Consider the following 20490-nt stretch of genomic DNA (forward strand, 5'->3'; position numbering starts at 1 on the left):
TAGGCCCAATTACCACTTCCCATCAGGTAGGTTGTCAACTTGTATGTAATTTAGAATTGCATAAAAATATATATATAGTACTATAATATACATAGTACTATAATATACATAGTACTATAATATACATATACTGATTTATTAAGTTGGCCAACACGACGATAACATTACATTTGCTCCTAATAAAGTTATCTTTATTACAAAAATAATAATAACAATGTACTAATTTTAGCAAATACTTTTATTTCTGCGAATATCCACCAATATTGAGTAGTAAAATTATTAGAATTAAACATTATAATAGCACTAGTATAGCTTTGAACTACTTCAACTACTTAACCACTCAATTTCTTGCGGGATGGATAAAAATATCTTGAGTGGCAAAGGCCTTTTCAAACGATTCAAGAAAATGAGGACGGTCTAAAATCCTTTATACTTTGTATATATATTTATTTATTTGAAAGGATATACTTTTAAATTGGTCGCATAGAAATTTTATCAAAGTTGATTCCGTAATTTAGTTTTTATATTAAAATAACTACCTAATTTAAGTTTTTTTTTAAGAACGCAATTTTAAATTATTAAGATATAACGTTCTTAATCTAAGCATCGTAATAAAGTCCGGTTCAATCAGTTTAACTAGAAGGTTTATTTTTATTATTTATATGTCAGTAAGTCAGTAAAGATTTTTTTTACACACGTCTATTAACCTAATTATGATGTATGTAAAAGTTTATTGATATTATAGTATAAATGTAAACAAAAATTATCACAGGGGACAGTCGGCTTGACCCAAGAAACCAACGTACAATAAATTTTTCCAATCGGTGAACCTCACCAGACTAATAATAACTTGTAGACTTGTAAGTTCAGTTATTTATGCTTTTTAAAAGCTGCAAGATTCAATGATTTTAAGCAAAAAAGATTTAGTCCTAAATTATTATACATATAAAGAGTTGCTTGCCACGCAGATGTATTCTCACGGGGCCTATTAAAATAATGTCTATAGAAACAGAAATTCCGATTTAGAAAGGAAAAAAATAACACGCATTACATAAAATCAATAGGACAATCAAGTATATAGAAACAATATTTTAAATTTAGAAATACATGTATTTTGTGAAAGTGATGGCACAATAATTGCCGTAAGGTGGCTGTGTAAAAATCGTAAGTAGTTGGGTTTCATAATAGATATTAAAAAATCGACATCGAGTACGAATGATGGAGATTTGAAACTTTAATTTGGTTCCAATTATACTCTTTATGCGTTACTCTTTATCCCTAAAATAATAACGACTGGCGCCAAAATGAGACAGGCATCTTCGTATATTATTTTTTGTGACTTAGAATGTCAAACAAACTGCTGACGGGCCGTCTGACGAGAAGCAGTAACCGTCACCTATAAACACGAATAGCACCATGGATATACTGAATGTGCTGTAATGATCTCATACATCTCTTATGGGTTGTCATTCTTTAGGACTATGGTGGTTTATTTAATAGGTAAAAAAAAATTCCACTTGCGCTAATCGTATACGCTGGCGAGACACCCGCGAGGAATAATAGGCAAGGATAAAAAAGCAGGTCAATTCTCTCAGCGGCTTCCAGAAGGAGCCATGTGGAGGTCGACCTGACATATTGGTATATTGCTAGCAATGGGTATTTGTAGAATCATTACTAACAATCTCTTGTCATCCAGGCTTATAGTGTCATGCCTACATACCCTGTAATTTAACTGCTTATATCCCAACTTTCAAATAGCAAAAATTTCACGGCAAAAACATGGATAAAAAATATATTATTGACTATAGGACTATTATTACTATTGGACACGTAATTTACAATAATAAACATAATTTACAAATTGTAACATACGATATCGTCGGCGTACTTAGAATATCCAAATCAACGGCGATGCGACACCCAGTTGCAAAAAAAAACATACCATACGAAAATATATTAACGCCTTTCTAGGATCTATGTTTTGGTAAAATTCTATGATTTATCTTATGATTATCCTATATCGTACTATGCTATGGCACGATACGGACGTAACGTGGAGTAAATTATAAAAGCACCCATAATTTAACAATGCTTAAAGACAGAAGAGAAAACAGAAATGTTCTTTTATGAAACAACTTAAGTAGAGACTTCTCGGATAAGAACTAAAGCTGCATTCGTAGCAGGATGATACAATAGGATAATACGAGTATTGTAGCATCAGCTGCAAAAACAACTGTAGTTGAAGAATATACATAAATATACAATATAACCTTTCTGTGCCTAAGTGCGTTCATATCTTTAATGTATACATCGATTATACAAGTTAATCTTATTATTTTTATTATATTCATTTCATAATCTACGTCATACTTACGATGCAAGTATGATAAAATTAATAATACTTTAATCTGTAGCTGGCCTAACCTTTTGCAGGTGATAAAAGTTTAAGAAGTTAAGGATTTATTTTTAGAACTACTGAATGAATTTTAAAAATATGTACAAAGATATTAAAAAACATCAATCTTAGCATAACAATAATTTAAAACACTATCTAATAAAACAGTACTCAAAAAATCTATTAAAGTGATTAAAGAAAGTTAGTGTAATATTTATTTGTAATGTTATGTGTTAATATTTATAGATTTCTTATAATATTACTTAAAACCTTTTATTTTTATAATATACTTTATTTAGACATTTATGTTATAGTTTACTATACACGCCTTTATAGTAAGGTATTTAAACATGAAACATATCGCAAGTTTAACTTTTTGTACTAACACAGTATATTATGTATGAGAGGGCCAAAGTAGAACGACAATTTGAACTATTCCGTGTGAAAAACATATTCTAACCAAGCTCTGAATAGAATATGTGGAAACGAAACATAGTATCTGTACATAAATTCATTAACATATATAAAGACAATTACAAAAAAAGTACCTACATAGATCAATTATACCTTTTATATTTCTTTTAGCCAAATAATGATCAAAGGGTAATTTATAGAGTCGTCTATGTGGACACCTCCGTCTCATTCGTGTATTTACTTCAAAACATTTGTTTTGTGCGTACGAACACAGAACAATGAGTTTAAATTTAAATGATGAATATATGGTAGTGAAATTCCTGAAAACTGATTGAAACATAAGACCACAGATCTCAGGAATCGTAACGCATGAACGGTTGGTAGCATTCATCACAGTGTATTCCGTTAAAGCAATGGTCACCACTTTCTATAAGATAGATTGCCTGTTGGTATGTCATTCCAAGCCATACAAAAAAAGTTTTACACTAGCAGTGGACCAATTACTGGTCGAACTATTCAATCGATCAAGCGGTGACAGTTCGAGTGGGAGGGTCGGCGCTTGGCACGCGAAGCGAGACAAAAACAATGCGCCATTTAATCTTGATAAGATACGTTTTTCGATAAGAGATAGTAACCCTCAATTACTGTGTATATATTGTTTGTTTCTAGATATCACATTCATTGTCAACATAAATAATAATGTTTAAATTGTATTTAATTTTTTGCATTATATATCAAGAATGTGCTCACGATTATTATTCTGAATGGAATAAGAGGTATTAGGTAAACCTAGCCTAGGCTCGACCTATTATGATCACAAAAATCGTGTGATGTTTGAAAGTAAAGTCCTAACTTCAAAGAGTCAACCAACGTATATGTATGTCTGAACCATGAAAGTAGATATAAAAAAAGATATGTGTAAGAAAAGAAGACTTACGCGATATTAGATTTTCTCTGCCACCCCGTAAAGAACATATCATTTCCACAAACACATTACTGTTTGTCAATATTCCAAGTACCTGAGTTCTCAATAAACTATTGTTAGGTATATCTAATTTTCCACGCTTATACCTACATAGCAACAGTTACAATCCTACTTTAGTAGATATCAAGTCATAAAACTTAAAACAATCAACTATCGCACCCATAGATACGTACGTGTAATACCAACACGTACGTGCGTACATCTATAACATACAATAACAGTGCGAGTTTAAAAATAAAAGGTCTAGGTCGGCTGCTCACTCACCAACGCTGCTGTTGTGACGTAGTCAGGCCGCAATCACCGATCCATCGGCACACCGGCATTGATGTGACTCGCGCGCCCGCGTCCGCGTCCGCGCCCGCACCCGCACCCGCGCCGCTTCGGACGCAACGCACACGCAACACGCACACACTGCCACTGACTGACACACCACCACCGATAACCGCACGTCACAGCACTAGCACTGCACTGAAACAACCAACCGGCGACGCCGTCCGGTAACACTGCACTCACTGCACGGTGTCACACCTGGAACAAAACAAAAGATATGGTTAGACATTTCATAATTAACACAAAATCATTACTTCCAAATCTTTTATTAATCTACTTATATTTGCAAAAATTATGTTTGGTGTCACCTTAACAAGTATGGGATAAAAAAGGCATATGCTACTTTTAACCTCAGTCATGCGGATAAAGTCGCGGTTTACTTGTTTTTTTTTTGTATTTTATTTCTAGTAGAATTAGCAATTCGAACGTAAACAGCTGCACCCATCGTAACAATTAATATGAAGTAAACTCCATGGATTGCAAAAAGAGTTTAATTTATCACTATCAGAATTAATAAATATCGCGTAACCTGCATATCAAAAGATAAATGAAAAGGTTTTCCTGAAAGTCGCTGAAAAATGTAAAGAGGTTTTACTTTTTTAGACGAGTTTTTATGAGATATTTAAAAGATTGAAACTATAAAACAATGGACTACTACGAGAAAATGGACGCGAATGTAGACTCAGACGGGTGCACAATTACACAGATACCGTTTAGAGTCTGAAGGAGGCGTCAACATTGTAAGCCGCACCGAAACGGCGGCAGTACCAACATAATACTTTACGATCCATAAAACCTGGCGGGCAACAGTGTCATTTTATTGCCTACGTTACCTGCATTGTTTCCTTAATACACAAACTTATGGGCGAGCGATGGTCGACGCGATGACAACAGAACAAACATATGGCCTTTAGTGTGAGAATTTACATTCTAAAATACCACGTCTGTGTGTTTGCAGATGCGAACATGTCTTATCTACTCCTTACTTTTGAATTCCATATAAAATTCCATAGAATAAAATCAAATCATACATTCACATATTTTGATTTATAACATTCACTAATTGGTGATTGAACAGTCGCGAAATGTTAAAATAAATACTTGACCTACAAAAGAGGAAATCAAGTACAAACTGAAAGAAATGATTCGTCGCGCTGGTCCGTGAAAAAGTAGGTTGCAATAAAACCTCAGTTCATTGTTTTAGTTAATTTTACTATAAAGTTTAATTATCCTTATAGAAATTATTTATAAATCTTTAGGTATGAGTATTCTACTTTCAAAACTGTTATTAGCTAGCTATTTAGATTTGACAAAACAAATAACAACATTAAACTAAATAGATCCCATTTCCATCTTGGATTCCTAAAAGCTAAACGAAGTACGACAATGCCATTTGCATTTGGAACGAAACTGCACGTGCTAGTGCACTCCATCTTTTGCATGCATGTCATTTCAAGGAATAATGTATTGCAGTATTATACTTTTATTTATTATCGCAACATTGAATTTATACCAATCTAAGACAACGCCTGTGGCACAGTGGCAGACGTATTACTTTGCGTAAATAAATTGATAGGATCGATTTAGTTTTGGAATAAAATAATGAATACGATTGTAAATAGCAAGTATTTTCTTTAATCACATCTTATGACATCGTAAGAATTTTAAATGTTTTATGAGTATTATATTCATACTCCATTACCTAATTTAAATAAAATATTTAGAATTCCTTACCACCCAGGCAAGCAGCGTAACAATAAACAATTTCTATTTAATCGAGGGACGATCCGAGGGCAATAATAGGATCTTAATCAGCTTTTATAAACCCGTTAAATAATGGCCAATATGATTCATTCAATACTGACAATTTAATAAGTCATTACATTTTACATCTAGCAACAGGTGGAACTGTAATCGACCAATAATTTCACGTTATGTTAATGTAATTTTATTAAACAGTTAAACTTGACATAAGTTTAAAAATAATTAGACTTTGGGGTTGGATAGTTCTGATTACAATCTCTTCGTACAAAGTCAGCGGTTTCAAGATTACCGGGACACTGCTAGAATAAAAAGTATAAAATAGAGTAGAACAAAAACTTTAGATAGAAAGTGGAAACGGTAAAAAGTACCAACCGTCCATTGTGGGACGACGCTGCAGTGCCCACAAGCAAACTTTTAATTGAAAGGGCCATTGATTGCATCCGACAGACGAGAGCTGAGGGTTGCCGCTACAAAAAAATTTCACAATTGGTCTCTAGGCTTTTTTTTTTTTTTAATTATAGCTTTTTTGTTAATTAACGCGTGTCACAATGCTTAACCGTTATTAATGTAATATTTGATTTGTAATAGATGCGAATTGATAAATTATTTTGTCGTTAAACATCTGGAAGACAACTGTTAATTTAATGAATATTGTGATTCATTCAAAAAGCCTTAACCGATCCAAACCACTTTTAACACTAAAAAAAAAACAGTATTTTCCTTCTTAAAAACAGTTAGGAGAACCTGACCTTTTAGACAAGTGGGAAGCGAATTCATTGGTGGAATCGTCATTACTATCGAGTCCATGAGATAGAATGAGATACGGAATGTTGCTCTCTTTTTGTGTCATAAACTCATTAGCGTTATTCCATCGATAGATACGCTTGCCGCTTGTCTAAAGCTCTTGTTTAGCACTGTTTACAGGGTCTCGATAGGTTTCCTTAAGCTTGACAAGACCCTAATTTATAGAGTTAAAAGTATATGAAGACTAATTTATAATTTTGATTGTAACAAATTCGATATTGTCGTGTCTGACAAATTACATATAAACAATATTCATGACAAATAGTGCTCAGAGACATTCCATCACAAACAAATAACAACATTATTTACTGTGCCGTAACAATAAATTCTCCTAAAGAGCAAGCAATAAATATTACGACTCCAGACCACTTCAAGAATTGGAAACACGGCGTAAAACACTGCACAGATGGCACCACTGTTTTCTTTCTATATGAAAATTTGAGTAGACAAAGTAACCATTCGTTTAATAATATTGTTAATGAAAAATGGTAAAAATGACTGACAAAGATATAACCTTTAGAGAAATGCTATAAGAGTAACCATAATGTCAATTTCATAACAACAACGTATCGGATACTATATACGGAATATTATGTTGCGTATAAAACTCTAGTCTCCTTAGACAAGTAACAAACAAATCTATACATATCCTGCATGAGGTAGCAAAAACGTATCTACGGATAGATTAATTTGCCCCTTATCTAGAAGTACTCGATAGACAATTATCATGTACAATTACTTAACATTCGTTAAGATCATATAGTGCTAAACATATAAATCAAATATTGCGACAAACAGTGCAATAACAAATTCAAGGGTTGTATTTATCGAAAAAATAATAAAAAAAATTTACAACTAATAAAAAAAGACTTTAGCATCAGCCCTAGATCCGTTTGTATAGAATGCGGCAGTTATAAGCCGTCAAGATAATGCAATTCAACAGATTGTTAATACAACTGTAAAAACTTTTGGTGCAATTAAAAGATAAATGTTTCTAAACGATCGCGATAATTAACAATAGACGTCTGTATGCCCCATTAAAAATAAAAATAACGTTTCATCCTCTGAACGTTCTGACTTGATGTGCCATCGAATCAACAATACCAAAAGAACAATAATGGCTTTATATAGAGGTATTAGTGAACAGCTCTTGAAGTAGGTGTGTAAAATTATTATTTATTTACTTACACTAATGTGTAAATAAGTGAATAAATAATTTTGTGCAATAAATTGTACCAATTAAAAATAATAAATATTTTTTAATATAATTAGCAAACAGGTAAATAAATTAAATTTTATTAGTTGATTATTATAAAAGGAATAACTTTCAGTTCCTCCTATTTCAATATATTCGTGATACGCAGAAGAGACAGTTTTCGTTCTAAAAATAAAATGTAGATTACATACGATTATAATTATACATTCTATAAGTACATCAAAATACTACTTATTAAGTTCAAAATTAATTCTAAAAGTGTCGACTATAATAAAGGAGTTCAGTCAAACGACGACTTTATTTCCGGATGTTGCATTTTATTTCAATTAAGAGTAAAGTACTTAAAAGTCATTCAGACTCTTCAACAAGTGTGTGCGTAATAATAAAGCAATTAAACGTTTACAGAAAAAAATGTCACCATGGGCATACACTACAAATAACAGACAATAGGTAATGCAAAACAATATAAAAACACTACAGAATAGTGTACTTTACATTTTATGTAACATAATTTCCCACCGAACTAAAAATAATTTCTAAGAGCAGTTTTAAACGCGTATGCAATGAAACTCTATTAATCAAGTTGATGGTGGCTATTACAAAGCGACTCACGTATACACATCCCCCAATTCCACGATCGGTATTCCGCCCTCACAAACTACTTTAGAGAATGCGGAGTCCGTATTCCGCCGGCTAGTGTTGCCACATATTCAAATCCATACAGGACGTACACAATTTCGTAATATCCAAATTGTAACAATCATAAACTTGTGTATTATCTACGTACATAAACGAGTACCAGTAATTAACATTTATTAACAAACAAGCTTTTAGTTAAAATAATTCAATATTCGGTATTAATACAATTGTTTACTGCTTTTTATAAATTTAACCGAACCTATACATTGTTACTTGCACACTTAATTCAGCAATGTGTGTAACATTCAAAAATGGTTCTTTGTCTAAAAGCAAACCTTTAAGGGGCTTTTATTCTTCCCTTGTACAATTGCGAGAGGCATCTATTTCAAAAAGCATTGATAACTTAATTTGCCGGCAAAATATAGCGCAACAGAAAAGCGACACAAATTGATATAAAACAGCGAGCATCTTGTCTTTATATATTTGCATTTTAATCTAAATGTTGACTGGAAGTGGTGTTTGTTACCTACATAATAGCATTAAATCCATCTTGCGCCATATTTTTTTTTAAATATAATAGTCAATAAATAAATAAATGTCCCAAATTGAAAGCAACATTGGTAACACTACTAAAACTCCAACTTCCGAAGAGAACAGACAGATATGCAATCCATCCGCAATCAGTTTAATTAACGTTTTCTTATCGACTATCGTTTGAAATGGGTTATACGAAAGTAATAAATCGATATCATGCGGGTCATTGAACTATCGATTGCTGAGGTTTTAGAAAGCGACGGCAGTGCGAGGTTTGACGTTTTTCGGAATGGTAAGAACTTTATATTATTATTGTGTAATGAACATACACAGAAACTAGAATTAGTTATGGAATTGTAATTTGATATATACAAAGTATATATTTTTTGATCGTATTATTGAAATTATGGCTAGCAATAATTCACTTTCTTAGAAAATATATAGACATAAAGAAACGGAATTTTCTTTTGTTTGCTCACGTCAAACCCGTTTTCATTTTCTCGTGGGAAATCCCAAAAACACTTTCTTATTTCATGCCTATCACGTAATTACCAGGAATTTTCGTGGTAAACATTTCATCTGTAGCTACTCTCAGTGTTATGGTGTCAATATGGTTTTATAAAATAGGATTTTTTGTTATTTCTAAATTACAGTTTTTTATGAAATGATAGTGAAATGGTAACTCCGCCTGTGCTTCAGCATATATGTGCGGAGTACCAGTGAGAGATAATAGCTGAAGATGAATCAGACCGATTGGCCCATAGTGAAGAATTTATATAAATTAATCGCGATGGCTTCCAGAGGGAACAGAGTGGTGTGAAGGCGTCGATCTGACAGTTAATCTCCGTACTAACAATCCCTTCTCCCCCAATTACAGAAGATTTATCCTGTAAAATACATCATAATAAACGATCGATATTCATATACAAAGAAAATGTTGTCAATGCAAGTACAAATAACTCAGGAGATCAAACAGAAATTGTTCTACTAAACAGACAAAGCTATCTCTGCTACAAAATGATACGGGTACTTATTTAGCCTATTCATTTTAAATCCGACAAAACTCGTCGACAGATAAAAAACATCCATTATTTATATACATTCCACATGCATGATTAAAAAAGTTACATTTGATATATCAGTAGTATTTAACATTGAAATATACCTTAGAAAGCAATTTCCGAGATTTATGTTTCCAGTGTCTACCGAACATTATTCTTAATGATATCTCAAAACGATAAATCCGAAAGCTAATCTGCCACCGCCTTTAGAACTATTTGGAACGAATCCAATCAATACCAGTAATCCGTTCGTTAGGCCCTTCACCGCAAGAGACATAGTACAGTGCGACCGCATCGTATCAAATGACTGCCTCCCTTTCAATGTTGACTCACGTGTAACTTTAATTGCAGACTTTGAGAAATGGGAGAGACCTTTTACTAGTACTGGACAAAGATGTATAGTTGGTGAAAACTCGGACTGTATCGATTCTATAATATCGGGTAACTGTGGTCGCCTTTGAAACGTAACACATGCGATACGCCAAATGTAAACCTTAATAAATTGGAAACACATTTTGTTTGAAAAGTATGTTCATAGGTATTACGAGTTTATTTTGATACTTTGTATCTGTAAATAAGTATATATTTGATAACGAAGATTGATTTATATCTACTACAAACTTAAAGAGACACGTCGAAACCCTATTTATCCTATTTCCAATATTTTTTTCTACTAATAGGCATGCATATACACCACCAGTTTTTATGCTTCGTGTAAAATCTAAACAACTTGATTAGAAAGACGTTCTATACATAATAATGTATTAAATAATTCATCATCACCAACAAAAATAATCAAATACTTGTCTTTTCGTGCATTTGTCACGGCAACATGATCGATAACAGAATTGAGGTCTTATTTATTAAGTGCAATTGAAAAAAATAACAGATATTGACAACAAGTAGGTTAATGTGAATAGAAAATATCGTTTACATGAAATGTTTTTTTCCTGAATTGAATGATCATTGTATTAATGCTTGTAACACGACAAGAAAATCTCACGCGATTTGTATCCAAAGTTTCTGACATCGCCTGTCTAAACTTTTTGACACACCTGATTCACAACTTTAGGAAAATATTCGTAAAACACGTACCTATCCGTTAAATAGATTGAAATCGAATCATTATGATTGTTTTCCACAAAAAAAAAAAAACTGTAATTGTGGCGACCCCAATTATTTTAATTTAAAAACTAAACTACTGAGCCGATTCTGCCAAAATGTCCTATGGGACCAATCTTTATGTATATTTTGGTTAAAAAAAAAAAGAATTTTTTAAAAGTATTTATAATTGACAGAGTTATAAAGCAATAAACATAAAAAATACAACCGAATTGAGGTCCTCCTTTTTGAAGTCGATTGAAAATACATAACGACTATGTCAGTTTCCAGAATTCAAAAGCCATGCTCCTATATTGAAAGGAATAGAATTTCTGAAGGAAGTAAACCTTCCCGAAGAAACTTTATATGTTGAACTGAACTTTGACAGTGGCTTGAAGTGAGTATTAGCTATCGTTACAGAGTAAGTCAGCAAATATTAAGATTAAACCAGTTATGTAACAGGTAATAACAAGGATTTTAATAAAGCTTTAAGAATAACACATCTCCGTCTCTCAGTCATTATAAAATGTGTCTGTAATTGTTGTCTAGTACGTACCCTTTGCAACGGAGATGTGTTTTTGTCCTACTTTTTTCTCTTACACTATTAACCATGCGCCATAAAGCATTCGATTATAGATACATTGAAATGACAATAGCAATATTGACACAATTCCTCCGTAAGTCAATCGAAGTACCACAAAGCGGGATCGCCGATCGTTTCAGTTGAATGTCCGCCCAAGATGGCGATTATATTCGCTGAATATTTAGTGAAGCGTGAAGCCTCCCAGTGGAGTCGTCGGAAAAGGCGCCGCACGCAGGGTAATTTACGGGCGACCGATAATCTTTGACTGACATCCAATCCCTCCGAGCTTGTATGGATTGCATTAGTAATCTTGGGCTACGGGCAACGCTATAAATTGCTTAGATAACGTTCCCAAACGTTACTTGCATATTGTAATTAATTAACGTCTTACTTATCGACAATAAGTATATATATAAAATTGGTAACCAAGAGATCGATAAGGCCGCATCTCCAATGTATTTGCAGTATGTAATGGTATGGTCAGTACAAATAGTTCGACATTGATCGAAACGGAACTGGACTGCAGTATGAATACACACATTGTTTCTTACGTAATATTTTACAAGAACGACCGCGAACCGAGACCGGCACTAGTGGGGATCCCGCTTAATTGGTATATTGATCGTAACATATTATTAATATAGACATACTACAAGGCGGTCTATGGATTATTAATGGGAAAAATAAAGATGATTTTTATTATTATTATTACGAAAGTCAAGAGCGTTTGACTTGACGTTAATAATTGCTAACGACGTGAAAAATAGATAATATTCATATTTTCAGAATAATCAACTACAGGTTTTAACAATTATTTATAGAATTACTTGTACGTTTTGAAATTGAAACAACAAACGGCATTTCAACATCGATCCGGATGATAAAGAGATAATGATTTATTTGTACCACATTTGGATAAAAGTAACAGTAAAGCTTCAAGAAGTGTAAAAAATTCTAACGCGATACGTGTAAAGTGTCAGCACGCGCGCTGTAGATATCTTTTGGAGTGAGGTAGCGACAAGATACAAGGATTACGTCAAAGAGGAAGCAGGGAAGATTAGAGGTAACAAATGCTTTTAGAGGCCAATTTTAACACCACGCGTTTTTAGAATACATACGAGATCGCTATAAACGAAAAAAATAAAGAAAAATCCGTTTCGGCACGTAGTATGGGACTTCTCTATAAAATGATGATGTGAATTTTTCGTCTATATTTGTGCGGATTAACAACCTATCCAGACAGAGGTTGTGTCCTTATTTCCCAATACCCAAAAACTTTAACTTTTTACAAAAAGTCCAGTCGTTCTCAAATGATGCACTCAGCAATAACCAGTATTTTTATTCATACAGATTTAAAAAAATTGGATAATTAAATTTGATAAAAAAGAATAACGAGATCGAGATGCAGACTCGTAGTATATATAGTAAAGCAAACATCTGTAATCACACGGATTTCACTAACTTATCAAACTGGGTAAGTACAGCATCCTGGGTGTATACCACGACACACTATGTCACAAATAAATCATATTCGCACATTCATACGGTGGAGTTAGCCACACAAGCCAACGTTGCTTATAGCATGTAAGCAACTTTGACTCAACTTGTTAACAGACACGGTTGAGGCAATTTTCGCAAGATTGCGCGCAAGTTCGCGGTTCATAATGTAATAATCTTAGTTTCACTGCGAGTTTACTACATAATAATATATGCAGGTTTAAAGGTGTGAATATATACTTTGTAAGCATTTACAACGTATTCGAGTACTATTACTTATATGATAGATAGATAGATGGGTTTCATTCCCAATTAATTTTAACATGATGGAAGTATGGAAGTCACCGATTTTTTATAGAATAAAACCTTGTTCGTTTATATATATATATATATATATATATATATATATATATATATATATATATATATATATATATATATATATTATTCAAATTAAACACAACCATTTGCATAATTAATTTAATAAATCCATATAAAACGATGTACTACACCAACGCAAAACATTAATTAGACAATATTAATGCAATCACTCCGCACAACTTTGACATGGTTCATAACACTTATTAGATATACATATGATAATGACGCAGAATAAAAACTAAACAATCCCAAACAAAGCCGAGCCTGTTTATCTTACAAGAGAAAGTCTTGTTTGTGGTGTTGTTTGCGTAAGTCCGAAGGCCTGAAACTTGGGTGGGTCCGTCTAAAAGTCGACACCCGGCGCGATAACATTATTCCCCTTTACATTCACTATCCCCCCTCCCTACTTTCCCCCATCAGCGCCGAGTTGCGACCATAGTTCGGTAGTTACACAGCCAGCTACGAACTTGCAGAGCATAGATCAACTTAATTACCTACTGGAATGGTCGCAAATAAACGATAAATAAAGTTTTCTAGATGGGTGGTGGCCGCGATAGGACCAAATGGGCGAATGGACGGGGTATTTGGGGGTTCACACCACTTGCAATACAGAACTGTGTAAATCTCCCAACTGTGCATTTTTTTAATGGATGATTATGGAATGGTAGCCGCGCTATCGGTATACACCGGCGGGGCACCAGTGAAGAGTGAAGGAATAGGTGAGGATGAAGTAGGTCAGTTAGCCCATCGTGACGAATTCATCAAGATTTGTTCACGATGGTTTCTAGGGAGAACCAAGTGGAGGTCGACCTAATAAGGCATATTGCTAGCAATGGGGCTGTCAAACTCCATTGTTAACAACCCCTTAAAAGTGTGTATTTCAATGGGTTATTTCGGACCACAATGTGAAGTTGAAAATCTGTGTATGGTTTTCTTATACTGCGACTATTCCCAAGAAGAGCCAGACGTTTTACACCGTATCGCAATTGGTATCAGTATAAAAAAAATCTACGAACCGTTCACATCATGGTCAAAATCGTAAGAGGTATTTTATAAGTAAACCCTATCAATGTACCCAAAGGATGGATGTTAGAAAGAAACGTACAAACGTGATTTAATACGTATAGTATTTTGCCAATCTTTATATAGTGTGAAAGAATACATTATTAATGATCCCAATATCCAGACAATTGCTCGCCACTGGTCTCAATATTATTTACAAACAAATCATATATTTTGTGACCATCCTTTTATATTCGCTAATGTGCTAAAACTATGCCAATGTAAATCGGGCAAAATATAGAACTATTCAAAAAGAAAGACTCAATAACTGTCCGGAAATAAAATCTTCAAAACTTGTGATCCTATCTAGCAACTCTATGTCTACAACATTTAGTTTCAGACTAGGGGGAGGGCGAACTTGCCGAACTGCGCAGACCGAGCGAGGGTGGGGGCCGAGAGCAAACTCACCCGAGTAAACTTTCTCTTGGAGGCCAGCGGGTAACTTGTGATGTGTCATAATTCTACATGTAGGATGGATATATGGAATATATCGCCTGAATCACTAAGTATAATCCGTAACTCTATCGTTTGTCCGCAAAATAAGTTCCTTAAGCATTTATGTTCAAACTAGCCGTTTTGCGCAACTTTGTTTACGTTGACCCATTCAAGTGGGAATTCCTACAATTCTTCTCTTTTCAGCAATTCGCTGAAGTAAAAATATTAATTTAACTGTTCAATATTTTCCTTAAAATCTTAATATTATTCTAGAACAACATTATTTTTATAGAAACAGGCCTCTCGGATATGTATATTTGAAATTATGAATATATAAAACACATTACGTAAAAGGATTACATCTTTTAACGACTCGGAAAAAATATGGTACGACTAGCAAAATTTACGATGCCATTGAAACGCCACAGGGTACACTAACCACAAGATAGCAGTCTACATGGCAAAATGTTCAATGGTACAGATGCCATAAAACTGTCCAATCGTTATTGGACATTTGAATTCATGGCTGGCATTGTAGAATTGCTTTTGAAAGCTATATAGTATACATTTTTTTATTGAGCGTAAACGATTTCCCATAGCGCAAAACGATCTAGTTTCCGTTCATATTTTTATTTCAGAGTTCAACCATAGAAAACTCGTTAAAACAGAGCCTGGTCGAGTGTAATTATATATTCATACTATAATTATAGATTTTATGGGATATAACGTAATCTCCCGGTTTTGCCTTCCAAATACACCATCATATTATGCAGTTTACAGCGATTGTGGGATACAATTTCAATACAGTTCGAGTTATGTTAATGAGAACGACCGCGAGGCAATCAAAATTAAAGCAATGTCTACATATACGGTCTAATTGTATGTACACATCCCAGATGTCGTTTGTATGCATTGTATCACATCGTATCTCTAGTCCCGAGAGCAAACTCCAACATAATTCGTACAAATTAGACAACAATCCTCATTTAAAGACATTAAGAGTAGAGGCTCGCAAAGTTATAATGAAATTCACGAGCAATAAAACTTCCCTTTTGACTAACCCCTAGATATACATTTGAGGATAGGGTTGCCTCAGAGGCTCACAGAACTCAATATAATTAAAACTCAATTTGAACTTTATAATTTTATCGGCTATAAATACTTCTACTTTCAATATAAAGTTTTAGGACTGGGATTACATAATATACTTCTAATTACAAAGACTTAATATTAAAAATTTCTTTTAGAGGATGTCAATTAATTGCCGTTGTTAATTAATAATAAAATACCAGACCGTAAGTTGGAATTATGCTACAATTGTTATTTACAATACACTATATTAATAGATCAAAATATGAATGTGAAACACGTGATTGTGTGTATGTAATTATTTAGATGTATGTACTAGTTGTCACACTGTAGGTGAATTAGTTACTAGCAGCTTTTACTGCTTTATGAAAATAAATATACGTATTCTGCCCGAGGTCTTTATCTACGATTGTTTAATGTTTTTATGTTTCTTCCTTCGCAATTCGCTTGTATTTTTTCTGTATGTATTAAGAATATCTTTAGCAATTTAAAATTATTTTTGATATTTCTTATTGCAATCAATAGAATTCACTCTTGTGTTGATAGTATAAAAATTGTCACGATAAATGTGACTCTTTTTAAATTAAATGTTAAATTATCATATTTAGACAACATGTAATGACTCTGTATTCACCGAATTTCCTATTATTATTCTAGTAAGAAATTACAAAACTCCTTTTCTTGAAGCTGCAAGTTTTAGATATAGAATTAAATTACGATTCTACAAGTCCAGGTGGCAGCCCTTAGGCGAGTCAAAGTTATGAAACAGAAGCGAGGCGGCGGGCAGACCAGTGCCAAACTCAGACAAAGAGAGACTAACTTCCATTAAATCTTTTGCAACTAAGTTTCGCGTCCCCGCTGACTCCTGTCTGTACTGTATCCATATCTACAGTACTATAACGAATTCAGCTTCAAACTTGTTTGCGAGAAATATTATTCTACTGCCAGTTATATAAATATTTAGTCAATGCTACCTACTAGCTGTCGCCGCTGCTTAGTCAGAATAACCGGGCCACATTTATCAATGAAAAATATCTTCTCTATGCCAAATACTACATGTATGGAGAATTTTATTACGATTAGTTGACCTATTAAGAGGGCAAAAGGTAACAAACAAAACCATTTTCACCCTATTAATATTGAATACGCAATCTTAGATAAAAACTGTGTTATGTATTACAAATATGTGAAATAGGTACATAAAATACTAAACAGATCATGTGGAAAACACGTAATATGAGAAGGTTGCGTAGTAAATAGGTTATCAATAATTTATGAAATATAATAGCCATCAATTAGAATATTTTAATCATAAGTAAATTCCCGCGACTCTGCTTGGAATGAATATTGAACTTTTAAATTACGCTTATGCTTAACGAAAAATAGGTTATTAAAAAAATATAGTCGTATTCCATGTGTACAACATAGTATTGCCAATTCGAATTTTGACGAATTTACTTTCATACTGGTCCCATAATATATCTTTTTTTTTTTTCAGGAGTAAAGTTTTTCCAAATCTTAGATTATTATTCAAATGTTATAACCTAACTATGGCACTTAGTTGCTCCATAAACTTCCTTCGCCATTCTGATGAGCCAGCTACATTCGCCCATTGAGCGCCCTCGTAAACCCCTTCACTACATCAACCTTGCAAGCTCGCCGCCCCTACAACCCACTAACATACGTGGCAAGCTTTTAATTTTAACCCTCTTTTATATAAAAGAAAATTTAAGCTTAATAGTATTACACAAATTGTATAATAAAATACGAACTTTGTGCTGGAAAATGTAAGAGAATATAGGAGTACCATGTTTTTGACGGATTACACGTTGAAGTTTGTAAGTAGCAACTTGGCAACTGCACTATACTTAGCAACATTTAATATTATGAAATGCTAAGATACTTTGCTGGTTACGTCGTAAATAGGTATAACATATAGGTAAACACTATACTTACAAAATCGTTTATTCCCGACTTAATATCAAAGAACCTCCCAAACTAGAAAGCTAAAATTTGGCTCATATTGTTTTTATAACATAAGCATGTACTAAGAAAGGATTATTGAAAATTTTACATCAGCAGATGGAATGTAATAATCCAGTACACCGCACGTTATATTCTAAGACTTACTAGTACCTACTATTAAGTAAAGGCCCGGTTGTTTATTTCAAATTAATATTAATAAGGTTAGGGGCATTATTTCTAAGGTTTCTCAATTCGCAAAGGATCATAAATTCGTAAAGTTGAAACGTTTCAAAACAAACTGTAAATACATCGAGTGTATTATAGAGACGGAAACTACAAATCGACTACGGACGATTTAATGTTGGTAACGTGATATTTACTATTACATAATTAAGTGATTTCACTCTGCGGAACTGTAACATCCATATTTGTCTTTACGAACAGGTAATAGAGTCCAAATTAGCCGAGGTATTTAACAAACGAGGTGCTTTATTAGATCGCAAACCAAATACTTCAAAGCGGTGCATATAACCGTGCAGCAGCAACAGAAGCAACTGCCTGTAGGCGAGTAAATACTCATAATGTTATATCATTACAACCATTCGAGTTCGGTTTACGAAACTCGTACGTTAAGTGGGTTTAACAGTTACAAACATATAAATCCATCAATACTTAATCGCCCAAGTGAGACCAGTTCGTATACCAAGCGCCCGTGAAATTTGCGAAAGTTTTCCTTTTTAGATGGATATATATCACGAATTCACTGTCAACTTTTGTGCAAAATTTTATTTTTTCAAACATAGCAGTTTTATTTGAACTGAACGTTTATGTTACGAACTATTATTATATTAGTCATTCGGCTTTACCCCGTTATTACATAGTGATAATCAGTTATCTATCGGTCTACATTTTTGCGATTGCACCAATATACTTGTAATACACTAATAGATCGTCCAACCTACACTTTTGTATACATGCTTCATTTATTTTCATAATTAATCTCATTTGTGGTTCCATTTGCTTACAATTACTCAATTCACCTATCTATTTTCACGTCAAAGTTTATATATAGACAAAGTGACTTTCTATTAGCGATATCGATTGAATATTTGACCCCCTTGAGATTAGCTTACACTCGTAACTTTGAAAGCTTATGTCAATCCCACACATTTTGCATTAATGAGAATGTTACTTTGTCGATAAGCGCAGGTCCGTTATATGATAGCTAGTGGTAACGGTATATGGTGTGATAAATCAAAACTTTAAAATTGGATATATAAACAAACGAGAAATGATGATTTGCAAAAATGAGGCCTTGATGAGTGTTATAATAATAAATAACACTATTGTTGGATCGTAACAGACGTCAATTCACCTGAAACCAAGTCTTATTCGAAAGGAACTTTCCTATGAGGAATAAAATCTCCATGTAACCTCCAAATGCGTTACGATAACGTATTATTTCTGCTGACTAGACTACAGCGAGCGATAATTTGTCGCGTAAACGGGACCGGGCAAGTGTGAGCTCAGCATGAGCGGTGGAGAGCGTTCGATCGCGCGGGGACGCGCACCGGTCGTTCACCCCACCAAGCGACCGCCAACTTGCCAGCCGGACCGACAACACCACGTAACTAAGTACATTTTAACTGTGAACCGTTCATTTGCTGCGAGTTTCGAAGACGGCCTTAACGATCGATACATTGGAAACACATTTTAAGTCCAACATGGATAAGTTGCAAATATCAAATAAAAATTTTAAGCTACTCGTAGATTACCGTACAAATATTATACAATAATACAGGTAAAGGCTAGAGAAATGAAATGTTAAATTTTCAGAGATCCACAGGTGGATCTGATTGGCGAGTCCTTGAAGATAACTCATAGAAATAATTATTTACGGAGTTATGTTTTTATATGAAATACCTAACTACAGAGAATCTAATAGAGTAATACAATACCTCATACGCGGCTATGGTTTATTTAGTAAAATTATTAAGAAAATACATTCCATTAGAAAAGCAAATACTTTAAAAAAACAGATCTAAAACGTCTAATCATAAACTTAATCTCATACTGATTTACATCACATTACGAAAATTGATAACATGATACGTGCCGAACGAAAACTTTTGTGTGAAACCACTGTGATAAAAACTTTTAAGTCTTGTAGGTGGAATATGCATTCACGTCCGCATGGATGGATCTCAATGTTGTGTGCTTTGAAATGGAAAATAT

General features: G+C 33.5%; 1 protein-coding gene across 5 annotated transcripts in view; it reads right to left on the bottom strand.

Moving 5' to 3' along the window:
• The window catches only part of LOC113514391 (C-terminal-binding protein), a 109071-nt gene that overhangs the window by 21764 nt on the left and 66817 nt on the right, over positions 1-20490 (bottom strand). For all 5 annotated transcript variants that reach the window (XM_026898473.3, XM_026898472.3, XM_026898469.3 and 2 more), the window contains one exon: positions 4059-4322. The gene's annotated coding sequence lies outside the window, so the exon portion shown is untranslated. The remainder of the gene's footprint in view (positions 1-4058; positions 4323-20490) is intronic.

This window comes from Galleria mellonella, unplaced genomic scaffold (genome assembly GCF_026898425.1).
Source record: "Galleria mellonella isolate WM207_F2 unplaced genomic scaffold, CSIRO_AGI_GalMel_v1 utg35, whole genome shotgun sequence".
Classification (NCBI taxonomy): domain Eukaryota; kingdom Metazoa; phylum Arthropoda; class Insecta; order Lepidoptera; family Pyralidae; genus Galleria; species Galleria mellonella.